Source organism: Equus przewalskii, chromosome 26 (genome assembly GCF_037783145.1).
Source record: "Equus przewalskii isolate Varuska chromosome 26, EquPr2, whole genome shotgun sequence".
In the NCBI taxonomy this organism is placed as follows: domain Eukaryota; kingdom Metazoa; phylum Chordata; class Mammalia; order Perissodactyla; family Equidae; genus Equus; species Equus przewalskii.
In genome coordinates, this window is record NC_091856.1 from 19,497,218 (window position 1) to 19,521,331 (window position 24,114).

Here is a 24,114-nt window from a genome sequence, read left to right on the forward strand (position 1 = left end):
GAAACACTGGGCTGCCTGCAGCGGAGCACGCGAACTTAACCACTCGGCCTCGGGGCCAGCCTCGAAAGTGCATTTTGAAAGTTAAAGTTGCTATACCTTCAATCCACTGTTCTTTACAGCAGTATTTTTAAGCTCTTTTTCCACTTTGTGATGGTCGGTTTAGTTAACTTCCATAAATCGCCTTAATTGGACATAAACTGCTGCATGTTAAAACATACACTGAAAGTTAATGAAGGCATGAGGGGACTGTGGGATTCCCTCAGCTCTGTGGAGTTCCCACCTCCCTCCAGACACCTCCCATTATCTAAGACCTTTTGTTACTCACAATGTGATATGAGCACCAGCAACAGCGGCATGTCCTGGAACCTTATTAGAATACAGAATCTCAGGCCCCAATCTAACACTACTGAATGAAAATCTGTATTTGGACAAGAACCCCAGGTGATCCACATGTGTATTAAAATTTAAGATGCATGCTCTAAGCAACACATGACTATCTGGCATAAGGATTTAGTGAGAATGCCAATATATGAAACACTTGCAATGCTTAATTTCATATATTATTAAATAAAATTAAATGTAGCTAGGAGCATCAGCTAGGCATATGGTTGCCCAGAATAAAAATACATTTCTCAGCCCTCCTGCAGGTAGATGAGGCCATGTAATTCAGTCCTGGCTGATGAAATTGAGCAGAAGGGATGTGCTCCAATTGCAAATTGAGCCCTTTATAGGAGAAAGCATTCCCTCTCCATTGCCACTCCTGGCTAACTGGAATTCAGACGTGATCGTGGGAGCTGGAGCAGCCATCTTTGGCCACAAGAAGGAAATGATGTGTTAAGAGTGACAGAACAACAGGGTAGAATTTGCATCCCTGATGATTATGGAGGCACCACCCTAGCCTTAGAAAGAGAAATGATGCATTAACTTTGTTTAAACCATTGCTAATTTGGGTCTATGTTACATTAGCCAAATCTATAATCTACTTAGTTTGGTCATAAAGCAGGTAACACCATTGTCCTCTTGGGACATCTAGGATTGTTTGTAGGAGACCAGGCTGTGAGGCTAGAACTTTGCCATTATGAACGGAACTCTGCCCAGAGAGCAGTACCTTCTTCTCTTTCTCCCCAGTTACATGTCTCAGCAGATGCATTCTTGTGGCTCAGGGCTCACCCTCTGGTCTTCTCCTAGTCCTTTGGCAGACATAACTCGTTGTAGAGAAGAGGATGAAAAAGAGCACCTGGAGATTTTCCCCTAAAGTTTTCAGTTTGAAGGAGATTGGTCTTTTTTGAGAAAGTTTAAAATGATCTCTTAGCCAATAAATCCAGAGTTGAATAGCACTGTGGATGTGTGACTCACTCAAATAATTTCACTTCATTAGATGCTTCTTTGGAAATTTGGAGCTTTGCATTATCCCTCTGGTGGAAAGTAGGGAAATGGCAAGATAATTCGTAAGGAAATTCCAGGAAATGCCTCTTTTCTAAGTTTTTACCTGTCCCTTGGGGCCCTGGGTGGAGAGAAGGTCATCTTTTGATTAAGTTACATCAAGTCAGACTCAATTTCTTCACTTGTAAATGGGGCACGTATACTCAGGCGGGGCAAGAATTATCTTCCTGAGTCACACAGAGGGTTTGAGTGAACTGACCAGCATCGCAGAAATAATATGTGACAGAGATGAAGCTTGAACCCAAGCCTCTTGAGACTAAGTGCAATGCTCCATCTCAGATCCATTCAGTGAGGCTGCCTAAGCTGAAAGAAGCCAGAGGAGCTTGCTGGGAAGTGACTTGACTGGAGTGAAGAGTGGTTGGATGAAGGCAGACTTGAGATGATGCTGAGATGCTGAGCAGAGCAGAGCTTGAGATGGTCCTGGGTTGGACCTGGAAAACTGGGACCTCCAAACAAGAACCAGAGAAATGCCTTAAAAGGCAAGCAGTTCTTGGGATTCATCTGAAGGAGAGCTGAATGGATATGAGCGCATGTATCCACAAGAACATCCCTAGCAGAATTGCTTGTAATAGTAATGAAGTGGAAACAGCCTAAATGTCCAGCAATGGGGGACTTAAAAAGAAAGCTGGCACAATCATACAGGGAAATATTGTCTCCAATCAAAACGATGATGAGTTGTTCTTAATTTTTGGTTTGTGGTCCTTTTTGAAACTCCAAGAACCACAGATCTTCTCCCTAGTTAAAAGCCGTGTATTCTTATACACACAAATTGCAACCAGAAATTTCAGAGGGTTTCACAATTTTCCTGAAGCCAGTCCATAGGACACTATGTTAAGAATCCCGACGTTAGATGTATTTTAATGACCTGGAAAAGTGTTTGTGCACAGCATAATTTTTGCATGAAAAAACAAACTTTATGAAATGGCAGGTATGAGACGATAAGATTTTACTTAAAAAATGTAAATCTCTTTCTACTTATGCAGAAAAGAATCTGGAAGTTGCACAAGTCAGATGCACAGGACAGTGCTCAGAGCTGTGAGGACTCCAAAGGAGGCCAGGTGTATGGCAAGTGTACCCAAGGGCCCCATCTTCTGTTGATGTAGGCCCAGGGGCCTGGCCATGCCTAATCCAAGGAACCCTGTCCCTTCTCTGATAGGGGAGTGCACCCCTGAAAAATTGCATGAGCACAGTCACTTCTTCCATGCGCAGGTTCTTGAGAACCTGCAGAGCTGGCTCTAGAGTATGACATTGAGTCCTAGTTGCCAGAGTGACCTTGAAAAATGGGAGCATATCTAAGGGAGGAGAGCAAGGATGGAGAGGGGGCCAGGGTCCATGCAAAGGAAGGATTGGTGAAAGACCCTAGGAGTCTAGCTGGGAGAAGAGATGACTAAGGATGGGCAAGGTCATTGTCTTCATGTATTTGAAGGCTGTCCTGGAGAAGAGGGGACACAGTTATTGTGTAATAATTTAAACCAATGTATATTATGCAATGTGCCTTGGGCCTTGTGCTAAGAGCTGGAGAAGCAGATGATGCAGTTTCTCCTATGTAATAGGGAAAGACAGAGGGTTTAACAAACATCCCAATATAGTCTGATGTGTGCCATATAGTAAAGATATGTAGGAGAGCTCCAGGAAAATAAAGGAGCAAATGAACTACAGTACCTGGGGAAGTGGATTAACAGAACTTTTCCAGGCTTAGAAAGGTGACACAGAGAATTCCAGGCGGAAAGAACAACATAAATAAGTTCAGAGATGTGAAAAGTAGATTACATAGAGGAGAGAGGAGGCAGAGAGGGCTGGAGATTTAGGTGGCTTCCGAAGTGTGAAGATTCTCACCTTCTATGCTGAAACATCTGAACCTGTCTCTATGGGAACCATAGAAGGTATCACCTCTCCCCATCCTGTGATGGAACTAGGTCCAACAATGGCAGGTACAACGAGTCAGAACTGCCTTGGGAGAGAATGACTCTCCATCAGGCAGAGGCTGGTCAGCCCCTTGTCAGAGGTCAATCAGAGAGACAACTACCAGATGCGGCATTTGACAGGACTTTGCGATCCCTTCCACCCCAAAGAGTGACTCCAGCCCCAGCTTTTCAGGGAAATCTATCTATTTGTATGTCTCCTTCTGTAAATGAAACAGCCTGGAGGTACCATATATTTTTGCTTTTGAATTTAGCAAACTTTTTATTATCCTAAAAGCTGGAATGAGAATTCATCTATGAAGGGATCTTCTTATTTAGAAAGATCATCTGGAAAGTCACTTTGAGTGGCAGGTGAGACCCCCAATGGGCTTGGTAGGAGCTCAAGAAAAAGAAAAACTATGGTTAAGCTGTCAAGCTTTGGAATATAAGAGGAATTAAGAGATAGATCTCTATATATCAATGAGGGAGAGGAGAGATCGGGGCATACAAAGGAATGGGGAAGGAGGGACTAGAGAGATGGTGTATGGTTGAGGACTACAGGGGGGAAAGCCAGAGCCACCACACGCAGGGGCTGCAGGTTGCCAATGCTCAAACTGGCTGGCTGAGGGGGCAGGTGGGGGCTTCAATGAAACCCGTGCTCTGCTCTCCAACTCATGCTCCCTGGGTCTATGAACATGTGGATGGAACGTCTCTGTGGCCTGGTGATAACTCTGGGAAGATCATCCTATGGAAACTCCCTCATGGTAGGGTGGCCAGAGGAAAGTTTCACTAGAGAGATGCCTAATGTTAACCTCAAAGTTGTGATGTAACTCTTTCTACCTCCTACATAAATCTTCAAGTAGGTGTATTCCACTTGGCAGCTCTTTGTGCAAGATGCCACACACACGTGTGTGGAAATTGAGGAAGGGCTGGATTTCATGTCTGGGTTGTAGCAATGTGGAGTAAACAACACTTGCAGAATCAGGAACCCAGATTTGGAGACATCAAGAATGCAATCCCTACCTGGAAATCAGAAATCTGACAGGCGTTGGTTTTCCACGGAGCATGTGGTGAATGATTTGAGTCAACTTTATCTGGATTTTAAAGGGCAGGGAGGAAGCAAGTGACATCGGGGTGACATTTCATTGTTTTGGTGCCTCCAGCAAGATGTTGCTGATAAATTTACTTTATGGCTATCTGTCTCCTGCTCAAGTAAGCTGTTATTGCATCAACAATAGTTTACACAAATCATTGAGGTTTCAAGGAAGCAGTTTAAAACAACAATTGTATGAGTGAATGAGATTCTTATCTTCAGGATTCAAAGCTGTATGGTTCATTTATATAGGTTATCTTCTGGAATGTATTTTTATAGACTCTGTAATTGGATGGGGCGTCTGAGGGCAATGAATAGTATGGAAGGGTAAACAGTTGGAAGTCTTGGCTTCAAGACCCAGCTCTCATGCTAAGTTGCTGTGTGAATTAGGACATACTCTAGCCCTCTCTCATATATAATTTTCCTGTGATATAGAAGTATTAAACAAAAATGGTCTTCAGCATCTGCGTTAAGACTAGATTAGTTGTACAAAACAGTGATTTAAATAGGATAAGAATGCTTTTCTTCCTTATACAGAGGTCTTAAGTAATAGATGTTGCTAAGAAATCCTCAAGGACCCAGGATCCTTTTGTTTTTCCAGAAAGCAGGAAGGTATAAAAAGCCAAGAACATACCACCTCTACTGATTAAATGGACAACCTGGAAGCTGCACACCGCATTTCAACTCACATCCCCTTGGCTAGGACTTTGTCATATGGCCTAACCTAGCTGCAAAGTGGACTGGGGAATATAGTTTTTATTCCTACCTGCTACAATGCCAGCTAAAAACTGGGTAAAATTGTTCTGCAATGCCCATTCTCTTCTTTTCTCAGTGATGGACCCTAAAAACTGGAGTTCCGTCACTCTGAGAGAAGAAGTGAATGGGCATCGCAGAACAATTAGAAGTCTCTGCCAAGGGTTCCTTCCAGACGTAACAGTCTAGGATTCCAGGTGTTATCTACAGTTTGAATGATCGGATATCAAACCATCCTTTACCTCCAGGGAATCCTTGAATTAGCGAGTACTGTAGACCAGGATTGTCCCATAGAAACATAACGTGGGTCACATAGAAATTTTAAAATTTATAGTAGGCACAGTAAAGAAAGCAAAAGAAACAGGTGAAATTAATTTTAATAATATATTTCGTTTAAACCCATCATGTAACCAATGTAAAAAGTTGTTAAAGTTTTACATTTCTGCTTTCATACCCAGTCTTTGAAATTCAGTTTGTAGTTTACACTTACAGCACGTCTGCATTTGAACTAGTCAGACTTCCGGTGTTCACTAAGCACATGCAGCCAGTGGCCACGCTGTAAGACGATACAGTTGTAGATTGTGTTAACCAGGCTAATAGCAGCAAGGTATGCATGCATAAATTACTTTGTTATAAAGGGAATTTGCTAAGTAATTAATGCAGATTTAACTCAGTAGTGTAGTCTGCACGAATAGGAAAGAGAACATTATCTTCTCCCCTGAGGTTTTCCTATGGAAAAGCGACCATAGATTATCCACTTTCTGCATCATTTGAGGTCTAACCAGATGCCCAGACCAACTAGCCAAGTCAGGGAGGACTGGTTGGAATCCAGTTTGCCACTTACCAGCTATGTCATCAAGAGGAAGATGCTTAATTCCTCTGAGAGCAAGTCCTTATCTGTAAAAATGTCACATATTGAGGTATTGTTTTTTTTAAAAATGTTATCTTTCAGAAGCCAAACTCAGCAGAAATAGCACTGGACCGAGAATAAAAGATTGGGATTGTCGCTTCAACTTCTCCCTGACTCTGTGTACTGACAAACTTGGCTTCTCTCTGGATCTTGCTTTTCCCATTTTGAAAGCTGGAGGTGGGGGCCATATATTAGATGCCTACTGATTGGTCTTTTTTCTTTTCAAATGGAATCACTTGAAATTAAAGTAAAACTAAAATATTCCCACTTCTAGGATATGGTTAGGGAGACGGTTGCTTTCTCACCTTCCAATAAGTTCATAAAAGAGAGAACTGAGATCTGGAAGGCTGACACATCTGTAGTATACAATGTTTTTAAGTAGACACATTCTTTGCAAGGAGAAGTAAGAAGGATCAGGTGGAAATCTCTCTTATGTTTGTGACTGAGCCTTTAGCATAAAGGTTGAAAAAAATCTCCAGGAGCTCTCTACCATTGCTAGTGGAAATGTCTACTGGGGAATCTTTCTGGAAGCCAATTTGGCAAGACGTATCAAAAGACTTTTAAAATGTGTACATCCTTTCACGTAACAACTTTATGCTTAAGAATTTAAGGAAACAATCTGATGTTCACAAAGATCTGTTTATTTAAGCATTCATTGTTCTATTACTGACACCACAAGCAACATGGAAACACTCTGGCTGTAAAAAATAAGGAAATAGTCAAAGAGTTATGGTACAGGCTTATGTGAGGGTATTATTAAACCAGCAAAATCTATGTTTTTGAAGAATATTTAATGATGTAGGGAAATGCTTCACTTCAAAGTTGAGCCATAAATGATCGCTAACAATATGTTTCCAACCATCTTTTTAAGTTGACTCTTTCCCAGAGGGTCCCCCCGTGGTCTCTGTCCTCGCTTTCCATCTTCTTCTCCCTACTTCTCCCCTGCCTCATCTGTCCTCAGAGTGAATCTTCATTTTCTTATAGTGCAAGGGTTTCTTAACCTTGACACTCTTGATATCGTGGGCTGGATGGTCCTTCGCTGCCAGTGAGGCAGGGCTGTCCTGTGCTTTGTAAGATGCTGAGAAGCATCCCTGGCATCTGCTCCTGAGATGCCGATGGCATGCTTCTCCCAGTTGGGAGGACCAACATAGCTCCAGATATTGCCAAACCACACGCCCCTTCCTCTAGTTTGGTGATTATCCAAGTTTGGTGATTTTTAAATTATCTTGCCGGTGGAAAGTGGAAATTGATGATTCTTCCTGATTCCTCCACCTCCTTTCACACACACACACATACACACACACCACTCAAACACAGTCTCATACTCCATGTTGACACAAATATTAGTTCTCACAGCCCAGTCTCTGTGCACAGTGGACATTTCCCTCCACGGGGCATTTTTGGCACAGATCTCTCTCCACCATGGGAGCAGGGCTCTGTGAGTATACAGAGCAGTCTTTCCTCTCTTGATTCATCCTCTGGTTTCCACTGTGAAGGGAGACACCTGCACTCCTAGAGCTCAATGTTCAGGACTTGGAGCTGAGGCCCAATGTGACTTTACCAGTTGTTCTAGAAAATTCTTGTGCAGGAAGATAAAGCTGTAAACCAGGAAATAACTTCATTCTTAACCTCAGGCACCTCATGAAACTCATTTATCTTGTTTGGGAAAATTGGATGCTCATCTGGGCAAACACCACCCTTCCAAGGACAATAGATTGATTGCTCAGCTGGCTTTTGCTTATCAAACAACCATTTATACAGGAACACTTCCCTCAGGACTCCGGCCTTTCCATGTCCTCCAAGTCTAAGCTCTAAGGACAAAGATCTACCTGAAACACTCAAGTCCGCATCCTCAGACCTTATAAATGTCACCCTTGAGCTCCCCTTTCTGAGACACATGAAGACTCTTTCAAGGTGGTGTTCTCCCTTACGTTGCCAGTGAAAACTCAACTTTACCTTGATAAATGGAGGTCTCTTTGGGGAACTGACAGTCCCCAAGGGCCAGTCTACTTTTAAAGAAGGGGTACCACCAGAAAGCCATGGACCCCATGATGCTTCCAGAAAGACCAGAGGAAATTTTGAAACAGCAGTTTTTCTGCATCTTTGGCCAGATAAGATTCCTAGTTATGGTGTCCCCACATTACACTCTATAAGGAGAAAGGAAGCAACAGGAGCATCAATGATCCTCCTGCCCAAGGAGAGTGAGTGTAAGTGGAATAGAGTTGGGGCCACAAGCTTCCTAAGCATAGGAGAAAGAAAAGCATAGAAACGCACACACACACATATATGCAGGCATACATACCGTGGAATTGTGGGTTATTTCATTTTTATACTTTTTCATATTATTAAATTTTTTTCTTAATGAAGATGTCTTTCTGTTCATTAAAGTAATTACTGTACTAATTTCAGATGAAAAAAATGAGTTAACATAATTCTCTCCTAGAACATACTGGGACATCCAGGATATTAGCTTCAAAGAAGTGCCAATGAGGTCAAAGACTTTGTCCCGGGGACCTTCCCTTTTCTGTACAGTTCAGGAAAGCACTAACGAAAGCTTCTACAGAGTTGGGAGTGTGTCAGCTGTACCAAGTATTAACGTGAAGTATGAATGCAAAAGATTATAATTGCTTTTCTTTTTTTCTTTCTCACATTTTTAAAATAATCTCATGGCCACTAGTAAATGCACTCACAGTGAGTTGGAGTGGGTAAGCTATGGGGCATATGACAGGACACAGTGATCAGGCACTAAAATAAGTCATACTGCTGGTCCCCGGGGACATGCATGGGTGTATAGGCTGAGTATGCCGTTGACCCAATAGGTCTCTGTAAAGAAGAGCTCTCTGGGCCTGACTTTACCTCTCCCACTCACCGCTTACTAATTTTGTGTCCATGAGTAAAGAAACTTTTGACTACAGTTTCTTCACCTGCAAAGGTGAAATACCAGTACCGACCCAGTGAACCTCATAGGTTTATTGTAAAGACCAAAAGAGATCATGGATATACCCGTGTTTGGGAAATAGTTCAAATGCACAGCATTAAGAGAATACTTAGTTTTTCAAATGTCTCCTGGACTGATATTAACATAGATGAAGATAATCAGCCAACACCCAGTTTAAGTGCTGGGGCTACTTAGCTCCATGGGATGGCTTGAGGAAGAGGTATAGGCATGTGGGGATCTCCGCCTTATCTTGGAGGACAAGGGACCTGACTGGAGGCCCTCAGCTTGGAGCCTGGTTCCCCCAGGGCTGTGTGGGTGCTGGGTATGCCCGCTGAGAGCACGCCTAGGAGGAATGTTTGGGACCTCTTGCCACAGCCGCCCACTGTCCCTCATGAACATTTCATGCCCAGCATGTAATCTGCAAATTGGATGTTCCAGGGTGGAGTCAGAGGAATGAGAGGAATGAGGAAGACCAGACAGATAGGCACAAATCTCTTCCCTCCACTACTTATTCTTGTGTGCCCACCATGTTCCTTGAAATGCTGTCTCCTATAACACCCAGAGCGACCCTAGTATAAAGTCTACTTGATTATACCCATTTACGAGCTCCAAGAGTTTAAGCAATTGCCTCAGGTCACAGAGCTCATCAGTCACAGAGCAAGAAGTCACACCCAGCTGCATAAATTCCATTTACCTCATTCCATCTGAGTACGGCCTGTCCTTACCTTACAATGGTTCAATTTGCGATTTTTCGACTTTCTGATGTTGCAAAAGCGATACTCATTCCATAGAAATAGCATACTTCAAATTTTGAATTTTGATCTTTTCCTGGGTTAGCAAAATGCCCTATGATGCTGTCTCATGATGCTGATCAGCAACCGTGAGCCACAGCTCCCAGTCAGCCACGCGACCACAAGGGTAAAAAATCGATACACCGACAACCATTCTGTACCCAGACAACCATGCTGTTTACGCTTTCAGCACAGTATTCAATAAGTTATGGGAGCTATGCAACACTTTATTATAAAATGGGCTTTGTCTTAGGTGTTCTGAGCTTGTTTAAGGTAGGCTAGGCTAAGCTATGAGGATTAGGTGTATTACATAAATTTTTGACCTAATGATATTTTGGACGCAATCCCATCATAAGTCAAGGAAGATCTGTAAGGAAAGACATTTGTAATTGTAGATTAGTGGGGTAGGACAACATCAGTACTAGATTTCTTACTATAAATTCTTTAATTCAACTGCAGGTGGCAAGAGAACAGAGTGCAAAAGAAGGCAAGAAGGAATGAGAACTTTTATATTTATGCTTGCTTGTGCAAATTATACAAACCATCATGGAAGTGAGTTACCTTAATATTAAGCAGTTGCTAGCACTAAATGCTTTTCTCTGCGGCTGTCCACATTTTGATGTCCCAGAACGTCATAATTCAATATTAACTGAATAATGCATGTGTGAAATTTCACAAAAATAAGCAAATAACCTTGTATCTTTTTTCTTTTTTTAAGCTATTTTTGGGTGGTGGATGGAGATGACATTGGCCAATGACTTCCCATTTTTTTGACTTTGAAATGCAAACTAGGGAAAGTATATGAAAACAGAGTTTGATAGTTTGGCAAAAAGATGTTTCTAACATCATTATGACCTGCTCAGGATATGAATAAAGTCACACTCCTCAGTCACACTTGTGAGCTCACATACCCACTAGAAGCAAATGTAGTTATTGCCTTTTTTTTTTCAGACTTCCCCACTTCTGCAGATTTTCCAGGAAGCTTAGGTGCTTACTTGCTCAATGAGGATCAGTCTCTTTCTAAATTTCGAGCCTGGAGACAGAGCTGGATTCTGAGCACCTGCGTCTCCCTGCCACACAGCGGAGCTGTAGTAGCTCAGTCCTGCAGAGCCCTGTGATGCTTTCTCTTGTCTGCAGAAATGTCCTGGTCCTCGTCCAGCCTGTAAATTGTACTTCGTCTCCAGAGTAACCATTCTCTTCAACTATATCCAGAAGCCTAGGCATTTTTGCCCACATCTCTTGAGTGCTGTTCCTGAACCAGCCTTCCCTGTGTTCAGTTTAAACATGTGTTAGCCTGTGTCTCCCTTGGCTCAAGGTAACTTTATTTCTGATGTCTGTTGCCTTTCTCTGAACTTCTGATTAGATATGGGTCTTCCTGGCCTTACCTTCTACCCCTAACAGTTCTTTCTTTTTTTATTTTTTTAACTTTTTATTGAGATTATGATAGTTTACAACCTAGTGAGATTTCAGTTGTACATTATTGCTTGTCAGTCATGTTGTAGGTGCACCACTTCACCCTTTGTGCCCACCCCCCACCTCCCTTTCCCCTGGTAGTCACTCGTCTGTTCTCTTTGTCTACATGTTTAACTTCCACCTGTAAGTGGAGTCATACAGAGATTGTCTTTCTCTATCTGGCTTATTTCACTTAACATAATTCCCTCAAGGTCCATCCATGTTGTTGTGAATGGGACGATTTTATCCTTTTTTTTGGCCGAGTAGTATTCCATTGTATATATATACCATATCATCTTTATCCAATCATCAGTTGATGGGCACTTAGGTTGCTTCCACATCTTGGCTATTGTAAATAATGCTGCAATGAACATAGGGGTGCATGGGACTTTTAGAATTGCTGATTTCAAGTTCTTTGGGTAGATACCCAGTAGTGGGATGGCTGGGTCATATGATATTTCTATTTTTAATTTTTTGAGAAATCTCTATACTGTTTTCCATAGTGGCTGCACCAGTTTGCATTCCCACCAGCAGTGTATGAGGGTTCCTTTTTCTCCACAACCTCTCTAACATTTGTTACGTTTTGTTTTGGTTATTTTTGTCATTCTAACGGGTGTAAGGTAATATCTTAGTGTAGTTTTGATTTGCATTTCCCGGATGATCAGTGATGATGAGCATCTTTTCATGTGCTTGTTGGCCATTCATATATCTTCTTTGGAGAAATGTCTATTCATGTCCCCCGCCCATTTTTTGATTGAGTTGTTTGATTTTTTGTTGTTGAGTCCAACAGTTCTTTCTAACTTCAAATCTCAGTGAGCAGCATTGGAGGCCTCTTGTCCCTTCTCTCCCAGAAGACCCACCCCACACTCCCTATACAAATTGAGCCCTCTCTTTCTTAGTGAGCTGCTCTGTATACAACCGGTCACCAGAAGGAACAGCTCTGATGCAGTAATACAAGATTCTGTTCCTGACTCTCCTTGACACACAGTATCACCCACATTTATGTAACTCAGGGAGCCAAGAAAACTTTTTTCTAGGTGATTTTTTTTCTCGTATCTAAATAGAAGAGTGACTGGCATACATTTTAAATCCATTCCCTCAACAGATACCCTGTTTGATGTCTTGGCAGGCACCCTATTGCCAATATAGTACATGACATCTTTAAAAAAAGCTTGGGGTTTGCAATCTGAGCCACTGAGCTTTGAAGTCTGACTCCCGGTCATCACAGCGCGGCTGGGTTATGTTGTCTCCGTCTGGGATTGCTTTCTTCTTGCCTCCTGTTTCCGCCTCACCGATCTGACTTTCACGCTGCAGCCAGATTGATTTGTCTAAACCCCTGCTCTGCATAACAGGCTTTCAAAAAAATCCCCTTTTGTATATTCCAAGCTTTCCGTATCAATCTTGCATTCCGTTTGTATTTTAGAAAAAAAAAAATTAAGCAGGTGGTGCATAAATAAAACGTGCTGCCATACCAGATAGCAGTCAAAATAGAATGAACTAGATCTCTACGCAGCAGCAAAGATAAATCTGCAGATCATTCCATGAGTGAAAAGACATGTTGCAGATATGTTCCAAACAGTTTTATTTATGTTCAAATTTGGACCTACAGAGAGTAAAGTAAGTTGAGATGCGAAGGGTCCAGTCAATAGCATTTCCCTTCCCCACAAAGTTCAAAACCATCACATCACAAGTCAAGCCCTGCGGGTAGCCTCTTGAAGGGCCCTCCATTTGGGCTGAAGCAGGAGAAAGGGCATCCCTCTTTCCTCCTCTATGTTGGCATAAGGGTGAGGATAAGCAGAGCACCGCAGCAACTACTTTCTCTGAAAAGGCCCCAGCGCTTTGATCTCTTCATCCTCTGGGAGATGAGTGATGGGGTCATATCGGCCCCTGTCCTCAAGTACTAACATGGAATTTCTATGCTTCAGAATATGGGGTATTAGATAGCTTTGCTCTGTAGGCAGTCTTTGCGGGAGATTTCTGCACAAACTCCCGGGTAGTAGGAGATGACGTCGTTACCATGTTATTACGCTTTGTTAAGGTCGGAAGCTGTCACCAATGAGCCCCACTGCCATTCATCCAGCACCCAGTTCTTGCTGGGCACTCAGACGTGAACAAGGCCAGGCTCCCGGCTTTGGGAGTTTCAGAGCCAGTTGGAATTACCTTCCTAGTCAGTTCTCTGTAATGGTCGCCTCGGAACAAGCTAAGCCTCAGTCACAGGGGTGACTCACCAGCATGACACCCGCCTGTACTTCCCCACTTCAAGGCCTTTGCTACGTGTGTCCCTCTGCTCGTGGTGACCTTTGTTCCTCCGGTGAACACGTACTCACCCTGAAGGCCAGGAACCCCATGCTGATTCCCGGACACAGCGTTTCTCCCGTCCCTACCCGCCGATCCTTCCCCCGGCTCCTCTAACCCTTCTCCAGATCATCTTGGATCGGCTTGAGCTACACATGTGTCTGTCTCCCCCACTGGACTGGGAGCTCAGAAGGGCAGAGATCTTAGCTTTTTCATTCCTGTTTTCTAAGATGCCTGACGCAACGACTGGCACCCAGTAGAATGGATGACGTCTTAATGCGCCTTTGTCCCATGAGCTGCGTGGCCCTCAGGACATCGAGCTGATTCCCCTCCTTCCTGAGGGTCTCCCTTATCCTGAAGGCCCTGGATTCCAGAGGAGTCTCAGCAAGAGTGGCTGTCCAGATGTGTGGGAAGTGCACTGGCAGAGGATCAGGAGTGGGTTTGCATCCCTGCCCTCTCGGCTTCCTGGTCCATGGCAACCACCTTCCCTTTCTGGGCCTCTGTCTCTACCTCTCAGATGGGGGCTTGTCACTCCCAGCTCTGAACATATATATAAGAATCTGTTGCTGTTTGCTGTGCTTCTCTCAAATCAAACCTCCCATGTCTCTGTCTCTTTCTCTCTTTTCTTCCCCTCTGTCCTTCCTCTTAGGTGCGTAATAAACCAAGAGTTTACAGTAAAAGCACAGGAAGAGCTGAATGATGTGTTCTCTTCAGGAAAGTACCTGGTCCCCCAGGGAGCCAGCGGCTGCTCAGGAGCCCCATGCCTCCTCCCGAGCTGTGGCTCCTGAGGACTTTCAATGTCGACCCGGCAACCCAACTCCAGCCTTTGATGTGGCTTTGACAGTGCATGACTCACAAGCAGCCCTGATTCAGAGCTGTGCAAAAGCTCGCCACCTCCTGCCTCCAGCCCCAGGGATCGAACAGTGGTGGTAGGGGACAGTCAGAAGGTCCATCAGGAAAATGGTGCAGAGCATGACAATCTCATTAATGACACTCCACATGATCCCCAGACTTCAGGCAGGACCAACCTCTTCACCATCCACCAAAGACCTCCTAGAGAGGAAGACAGACATGCCCTTAGAATCCGTGTGCGCCCTGAGAAGTCAGGCGAGGCTGAAAGGAAGTCCCTGAAGAGAGAATACATTGAATAATGAGCCCCTGAAGCTTCGGAGATGTCTGCGCTCTTGTAAAGAACTGAGGAATCCCCAATTTGTTTATTCATATTTTATTCTTAGGAGAAAGAAAGGTGATGGAGGAGCCTGAAGATATGGTTTCAACCCATGACTTTCATTCAACTCATTCATTCATTCACTTACTCAGCAAAGATTTGAGGACCTATGTTATACATGGCACTATGCTGGGAACCAGGGACACAATGGTTTTAGTTACATAGATATGTGGATAGGGATATGGATATAGATATAGACAAAGCTACAGATACGGATATAGATACAGATACATATGTAGATAAAGACTGGGTCCTTGCAAACTCAGAGTCTGCACTGGTCGCAGGCATTATACAGTGACACGAATAATTGTGGTAACTGCTGGGAGGGAAATGACTGGTGAGCCACCAATCTATAAAATGGGGGAATCCTGACTTATTCTGGGGGTCAGGTGAAGCTTCCTGCATAGTCATTTGAGAGCTGAACTCCAGTGAAAGGAGACCACCTCCGCCAACCCCCTGACCCCAAACACTGTCATTAACCTAATTGTCATGTGGGTTCTGGAGGCAGACGGCTGGAGTTTCACCCTGTCTCTCCTATCAAGTAAGTGGTTTTGTAAAGTCCTCGAGGACCCAGGCTCCGTCCTTCCACCTTCCCATCTGCAGCCCTAGAACATTGCTTTCAGTTTCAGGGCACAGGATGGCTGCTGCTCCTCCAGGCATCACGACTATTTTCAGGTGCAAACAAAGGAAGGACCACATGCCAAAGGGGACATTTCCTTTTAAAGAGGTTACCCAGGAGCTCCACCCATTGGATTCTGCATACATCTCATTGGCCAGAACTGGATCTTACAGCTACTCCTAGTTGTAAGGATGCCTGGGCTGGAGGCAAGAGGACTTGAAACTGGGCACTTTGCCTCTTTGAACCAAATCAAAGGAGACTGCATGGTAAATTGGCTGTGCCTGCCCCAGTTATAGTCGGCTTTATTGGTTTTTTGTTTTGTTTTGTTTTTTGCAATTTCTCTTTTCCTCACATTTGGCAAAACTGACTGGATTTTCTTTCTGGAAATGAACCTGCTCCCATGATGGAAGTTCCTGATGTCCTGCCTTCTTGAAACCAAAGAATGGACCTTCAGGACTTTGAATCCTGAGTGAAAAAGAGAAAGATGGAAAAACAGTTGGAGTACATTCATTCCAAGCCATGGTCAAAGCTACTGGTTATTTTCTGCTATCTAGAACCCTGGAACTGCCCAATTTCTGTTTTTTTCACACTTGGTTTTCTACTCTTCTCTCAGATCCGGTGAGCCAAAGCCTCTTCTCTCTCTTCCTGGATGCCTCCACTCAGAAGTGCCCTCTTGCCCCTGCCCCTTCTCCTCCCCTATCCCCTTCCCCTCCCCCGACCCCCAGCACCCAACTCTTCCCTTGAAGCCCAACCTAGCAGTCAGGTTGGTTGGCTTTTCTGCTTTAGGTGGTTGTCTGGGCCCTTCGCTGCCCCCACACTCTAGACTGTCAAGTCCTTGGGGGCAGGGGTGGAGTCTAATTCATTTTAGGGTCTCCAGTGTCTAGCCTGGTGATTAGCATGTGCAGTTTCTCAGCATGTGTTTATTGTTTTTTTACAGGTCCAGCAAGGTACTGGGACAAAGCAGAAGACAAGAGTCTTGGCCATGGAGAGATTCCTGACCATGTCTGCAGGCCTTTTCTCAGAATCCTGCCATCTGGATAGACTTAGTGACTCCTGTTCTTCAGTAAGTCTGTCCTCCGCTCTATATGACAACAAATTCTCCCGCTCGTCCCCTCCACTTTCTCTTCTTCCTCCTCCTCTATCTCTCTCTCCTCCCCGTTCTTGTTGTCATCATGCCTTCATCATCATCATCATCATCATCATCATCATCATCATCATCATCCTCCTCCTCCTCATCATCATCCTTGGTAACTCATATTGAGCATTTACTGTGTACCAGACCTGTTCCAAGTGTTATCTAAGAGAATAAACCTCTTGCCCAAGATTACAGCTAACTCATGCAAGGGTTAGGACTCAAACTCAAGTCCGATTGACCCAAAACCTGTGTTCTTGACTCCTGCCTCCCTCAGCCTCAGAGGCTCTGGGGAGATGGGGAACCGCTGCACGCACGTTCCACCTTAAAATCCTTCCACGAACTCTGCAGTGCCCGCTGTTGGCACACAGACCCCTCAGCCTGATGGCCGGTGCTTCCCTCCGTCTGCACGGCGCCAGCCTTCACACTGACCTGTCTCTGTTTACTTTACACCTCTGAGATACTAGCCCAGCCCTCCGCTTGGCGCACCAAGCATTCACTGTGCTTTCCTAGCCTGACATCTTTGCTGTATGTTCTGTCCACCTGAAGTGCCCTCCCCCGGTCCACCTGTGGAAATCACACCTTTCGTTTAAGACCTATGTCAAGTGAAGAAGGCACATGACATTCTCCTGGATTCCCGCCTGCCCCCACCCCCCTGCCTTTCAAACCTCAACTCTCTCTCTTCTTTGAACCTCCACAGCACCTCTTCTTTTCCTCTTGGGGTCTAAGGAAGAAGTGTAGGGGAGGAACTCAGGCTTTGGAAACAAGCACTCCGTGTTGAAATCCTTTTCTAGCCCCTTGCTAGCTTTATGAACTTTGGCAAGTTACTTAGCCTTTCTGAGTCTCTTAGGATCTGTAAAAAGGAGATCATAGTATGTACTTTGGGAATATGAGACCATTCTCATAAAATGCCTTATGTCCCTGCCACCCATCCTGACTGCCACTTTGTTATATCTGCAAAAACCTTCTCTCTGAGGCAAAGATGCTAGGCAGCCCACAGGCCTGACTTTCTACCCTTTATCTTCCAAGGAATAGATCATTTTTAGTGATAACGGTATTAAGAAATGACGCCATTGGCTGTTTTTACTTCTGTCTAGTCTACCGGGGCACTCATTGCCCTCGTAGTAATTTCCCGGCCTCCTCATGTCTCAGTCCCCAAGTGCCTGGTGGGCAGCAACCTAGACATGAATATCTGCCCCATCAAGGATGGAACTTCTATCTCAATGGGCTTGCCGCTGGTCTGTATTGGTAGGTCAGATAAAGGGCATTACAGAGCATGTGTGTGTTGGGAGGGGAGGATGTATGCATACGTGGAAGGAAAGCAACCTGGTTCTAGTTATGGAATGCCTCTCACTCATTGTGTGATTCTGTCAAGTCTCTGCCCCTCTCTGGCCTCAGTTTCCCATCTGTACAATGGGATGGTGGGACTCAATCACTAAGCAATGTCCACCTGAATCAACCCTTAGGGTTTGTGAGTCTGTTTTAGGGATGTTAGCTTGGCTTTGGATGCCTCATGGTGTTGGGGGAGGGGTGATTATTGATGGTGGGTCATCCTGCACCGGAGGAGTCCAGGATATGTGTGTGGGTAAGGGGGGAGGGACCAGGACCAATCTAGGGGACCACTGAGGGGATGTGTGACATCTACCAAGGGACAGTCACTGGGAATTCAGTACCACTCGGAATTCTTGAAGACACTTCAGACAGCCTTTATAGATTACTCTAAAGGCAAACAATTGATATTCAGTGAGTACCTACTGTGTACCTATGTGATGCTGATAGGAGCTCTACACGTATGTTTTTATTTTTTTATACAGATAGTTGAGTTACTCCAACACTGCATCTCAGGGCACAGTATCATCATTGGTCCAAACAGCCTCTTTTGTTTCATTTTTATTTTATTAGCATTATTTTTCTTTCCCACACTTTTGTCCCCTCTCCCACCCTCCCCTTACCTCATCATAAGGATATGTGTATATTTTTAAAAGTGTGTAGTGTGTATGGTGAATGTGTAAGCTTTTTTCTTCTTTTTTTTTTTGTGATGAAGATTGGTCCTGAGCTAACATCTGTTGCCAATCTTCCTCTATTTTATGTGAGATGCCGCCACAGCAAGGCTTGATGAGCAGTGTGCAGGTCCGTGCCTGGGATCCAAACCTGTGAGCCCCAGGCTGCCGAAGCAGAGCACACGAACTCAACCACTATGTCACCAGGCCAGCCCCAGAATGTATAAGCTTTTAATTTACATAGATGATGCTGTGAAATATACCTCATTCAGTTTCTTCTCACTTTACTCAACATTTTATTTAAGACTCTATCCACGTCAGTGGATGTACTTCTAGGTGACATTTCTCACTGCCACATGTCTCAGGGTGGAACCACTACAACTGTACTCTTCCATTCTCCTAGGAATGTGTATTGCCTCCAGTTCCCAGAAGCAGTGACAGGACACAGATCTTGTCTGCTACTCATTGTTTTTTCCCCAGTGCTGTTGAAGGGCAGACACTTGCTGCTAATGGAGGTAGTTTTAGGTGCTTCACAGTATGACTATGAGGAACATGGAATTATATACTATATTGTTTCATGAAGATCCTATCAGTCTGGTGCCAGCAACTCATCGTCAACCCTCTTTGCTCACTAAATTTCCCTTTTTTAATAGATCAGAAGCAGGCCTCAGGCTAACGTATTTGCAGGCAGCACACTCTAGGTGAAATTTAATTATGTTGGAAAATTAATTAAAATGTAATTTAATAAAATGTATTTATTTAAATGATTCTTTCTATTTTTAACAAGCAACTTTGGTTTTCTACTTAAAGAAGTGACATTCCATATTTAATAGGATCTAAAATGTTGCTGATTACAAGGACATCATTATTCTATACTCCACTAAGAAATAAAAATAATTCTGCTAATTAAACCATCCTACATCACTGAGTGTAAGAAGCAGGCTGCTTTCAAAGATGTTAAAATGTGAACAAATGTGCATCTGCTTTTGTTTCTTTTCGCAAATAAGGTTATTTAAGTAAAGAAGAGAGCTGATTTATGAAAAAAATAGCAAATAAATGACAATTCTGGTGTTAAGTGAATTTGGTGGGAATGAGGACACTGGTGCAGGAATGACTGGAGTTTGGGAACTGGGAAACACTGAATTATCTCATGTGGGCGGTCCTCGTACCCGCTTTGTAAGGGAGGTGTGGTTATTCCCGGTTAGCAGGTAGGGAGGAGGGGTGACCTGTCCAGGGCCACAAGGGTAAGAGTAAATTTATTCTCAAGTAGGTCGGGCAAAAGTCCCCACTTCCAGGTACCAAAAGTCCATAAAACTTGGGATCTGATTCAGCATGGCTCCTCTCCTGTCCCTCCTCTCCGAGAGGCCTTGATGAGGGACCAGATCTCGGCCTGTTTCCTTCCACCTTTGAGTCCTCCAAGCACCGGAATGCTTTCATGTTAGCAAACACCTTTCACTCCTGCCTTTGTATGAATGAGTGTGTTCTGGTCCCTTACTCACAATGCCTCCATTATCAGTGGAGAAGTCAAAGGATGATGAGTGGACATTTCTGACATTGAGGCATCCATGAAGGGATGTATATTGAAGACAGAGAATATTCAAGATATAGTTGTAGTAGTAGTAATTGCTTTGTTAGTTACAAGTTCTTTCACTTTTATTTTCTTTTGACCCTTACCACAATCATGAGTAGATATTCTCCTCATTTTACCGGTGGAAAGACTGACAAGATTAATTCGCCTCAAATCACATAATTATTCACTGGTAGAACTGTAAGTAGATCCATGAAGTCAGTGCCTTTCTCTTTTTCTCATAAACTTTAATTTTGAGCTAATTGTAGATTCGCTGTTGTAAGAGGAAATATAGAGAGACCCAAGAGATCTGGTGTATTACTGGGTTCACCACTTTCCCCTGTTGGTAACATCTTGCCGTATCACACAGTACCATATCACAACCAGGATGCTGATGTTGCTATAATCAAGATACAGAACATTTCCACAGACCTATCCCCTGGTGTCGCCCTTTTGTGGTCACACCCACCTCCCTCTCCTGCACCCATCTCATCCCTGACTTAAGCCAGACACAGATCTGTTCTCCATTTCCATAATTCTCTCATTTCAAAAATGTGACATAAACGGAATCATAAAGTATGTAACCTTTTGAGATTGTTTTTTTCACTCAGCTTAATTCTCTGGAGATTCAGAGAGTTGCTCGGTGTATCGATAGTTCATTCCTCTCTATTGCTGAGCAGCATTCCACGGTAGGGATGGACCACAGTTTGCTTAACCATTTGCTTATTGAAAGATATCTGGGTTGTTTGCAGTTTTGGGCTATTACAAATAAAACTTTTATGAATGACCTTGCACAGGTTTTTGTGTGAACATAAGTCTTCATTTCTCTGGAATAAATGCCCAAGAGTGCAATTGCTAGGTCGTATGGCAATTACATGTTTATTTTTTTAATAAGAAACTGCCAGAATGGCTGTACTATTTTGCATTCCTCACCAGCAATATACAAGTGACCCAGTTTCTCTGCAGCCTCACTAACATATGATTTTGTCACTAATTTTTCCTTTGGTAAATTTGATAAATGTGTGGTTATATCTCATTGCAGTTTTAACTTACTTTCCCCTAGTGGGTAATGATGCTGAACATCTCTTATGTGCTTGCTCGCCGTTGGTATATACTCTGGTGAAATTCAGCTTCTTTTTTGCCCCTGAATTCCTTTCCATTTTTTCCCCCAATATCTTTTCTTTAAAAAAATTAAAATTTCTATTGAGATAATTGTAGATTCACAAACAATTGTAAGAAGTGACACAGAGACCAGTAATACAAAGGTGAATAACTCAAAAACTGAGCAAAGGATTTGGATAGACATTTCTCCAAAGAAAATATACAAATGGCCAATCAGCATGTGAAAAGATGCTCAACGTCATTAATCATTAGGGAAATGCAAATCAAAACCACGATGAGATACCACTTCACACCCACTAGGATGGTTATAGTAAAAAAAGAAAATAACAAGTTTTGGTGAGGATATGGAGAAATTGATGGGAATGTAAAAGTACAGCTGTTTGTCAAAAGGTTAAACACAGAGTTACCATATGATTCAGCAATTCCATTCCTAGGTGTACGCTCAAGAGAATTAAAAACATGTGTCCACACAAAAACTTGTGAGTGAACATTCACACTAGCATTATCCATAATAGCCAAAAAGTGGAAACAAGCCAAATGTCCATCAACTGATGAATAGATAAATAAAATGCGGTATATCCAGACAATGGAATGTTGTTTATCAACAAAAAGAAATGAAATATTGATTCATGCTACAATAAATGCTATCTAAGAGAAGTCAGTCACAAAGGACCAACTATTTTATTATTTCAATTTTATGAAATATCTAAAACAGGAACATCTATAGAGACAGCAATAAATTAGTGGTTGCCTAGGGCTTGGGTTATGGGGGGACGGTGGGGTAATGGGTAAAAGATGCAGGGAGTTTTGGCGGAATAATAAAATGTTCTAAAATTGTGGTGATGGATACACAACTCTGTGAAATACTAAAAGCCATTGAATGGTACACTTTACATGAGTGAGTTGTGTGGTCCATGAGTCATGTCAATAAATTTGTTTTTCTAAAAAAAATAATAATAATACAGAGAGAGTCTGTGTACCCTTTATCCGGTTTTCCCCAATGGTAATATTTTGTGAAACTATAGTATGATAGAATACTGAATGCAGGATATTAAGATTGATACAATCCACTGATGATATTTAGATGTCTCCAATTTTACTTGCACTCATTTCTTTGTGTGTGTGTCTGTGTGTGTGTGTATTTAGTTCTATACATTGTACCACTTGTGTAGATTTGTGTATCCACTACCATAATCAAGACATTAAATGGATTATTGCCTCTTTTAGAGCACTGTTCACTCTAGATTCTGTCTGAAGCAGTGCTCCAAAGACCTTTAGTTTGTCCCCACTGCTAATAACCCAAAGCAAGGCAGCTGCCCCTCTTGCCTCCAAGCATACTCTGCCTTGCTGTCAAAGGGCAGGAGTCAAAGGGGGACATGCATTCCCACCCACACCGGAGGGACAGACGGTTGGGATTTGGGGCACCATTCATCTAGATTCTAGAATCACCTACACTTCTGAAAGAGTAGGAAGTTATCTTAGCAAAAGGAGGAACATAAATTCTGGAGGGGGGATACGCCCCCGTGTCTCCACTGCCCGCTTTCTCCTCCCACCAATTTCGGAAGCGATCTCTCTTAACTCCCAGGCCCGGCGGGTGACTTGTCAGCATTTTCGGAGATCCGGTATTTATTGGGTTGCCGCTAGCAAACGCTCTCAGGGAGAGACCTGGCAATGATTCATCTGTACTAATCCCTGTGTTTTCAACAGCCTTGCTTCTGTGCAAGGGGACAGCCCCGATCGCTCTTCCACATCATCATCACTTTGGTTTCTCTCAAAATGTTTGCTCAGAAAAAGCCCAGAGTTTGACCTCGGTTCATTCTGGGCTTCCAGGGGAATTTCCCATCCTCCCCGGACTCCATGGGTGAAGTTGCTAGAACGTTCCCTCCTTACCTGGTGGGGCAGAAGGTAAAACTGGCTCCAGCACAGGTGTTTCTTTGGATCAAAGACAAACTTACTAGGATCACATCATCTGGGACAAGAGGTGTGGGAAGAAGTTTCGGTCATAACTCTCTGTTCCGCCAGCGTGATCCAACTGCCCTCTAATCACTGGTCCTGTCATTGCTGACCCACACTAGTCCCAACTCCACCCTCCATCTGGATCTTACAACCCAGCCAGGATTTGGCCATCTAAGACATCTTTTGTACCTCTACCCACTACCACCCCAACCGTGGCCCCGAACTCTGACTACATTCATCCAACGCCATCCATGCAAAACACCAAACTCCAATACTCATAATCGCAGTTCAATTTTGCACTGTGACAGGTGCATGGTAGAATCTCCCAAAATGAGATCTACTACTAATGATAACAATAATATCTTGATTAGTTGAACAACTTGGTGAGACAAATAGAAGCTTAGAGATGTGAAAAGAGTTGCCCAAGATCACAGAGTGTAATGGCAATAAAAATTTGTAATAACCAATTTCCATTTCTCCCTTTGAGTCGTGGTTTCCTTTCAGCCTTCTACCTCCTTTAAGTTCATTATCCCGGAGGACAGGTACCTGACCTCCTTAGTAAGAGCGTAGCCTTGCAAACTGGGTCTTATAGAGAAGAAAAGGATTTGTTAAATTCCTTATCTCCCATTTATCATATCGAAGATTAAGCCTAGAGGACTCAACGTGTGCCCCTGTATACCATTAAGGTTCAGGTGTGAGGTTGACTTTGGGAAGAATGAAGACCTGATGCGAGGGAAACTCTGCCCCTCCCTTTACCAGCTGTAGTTGTTATGGTTCTCCAGAGAAAAATAGAGCCAATAGGATGGAGACTCCTGCCCACACCGGAGATTAGAGAAAGTTTTATTTTCAAGAATTGGCTAATGTGACTGTGGATGCCGGCAAGTCCAAATCCCAATCTGTAGGATGGACTAGCA

At 43.4% G+C, this 24,114-nt stretch overlaps 1 long non-coding RNA gene across 2 annotated transcripts; it reads left to right on the plus strand.

The window, feature by feature from the left end:
• Positions 1–3,346: 3,346 nt before the first annotated feature.
• On the plus strand, positions 3,347–19,319 carry LOC139079695 (uncharacterized). Of its 2 annotated transcripts, XR_011533548.1 has the most exons (4): positions 3,347–3,716; positions 10,289–10,381; positions 13,807–14,011; positions 16,361–19,319. It is a non-coding gene; the product is annotated as an uncharacterized lncRNA (long non-coding RNA). The 2 variants fall into 2 exon arrangements; XR_011533549.1 differs by lacking the exon at positions 10,289–10,381 and having other exon boundaries at positions 3,367–3,716.
• Positions 19,320–24,114: the final 4,795 nt, after the last annotated feature.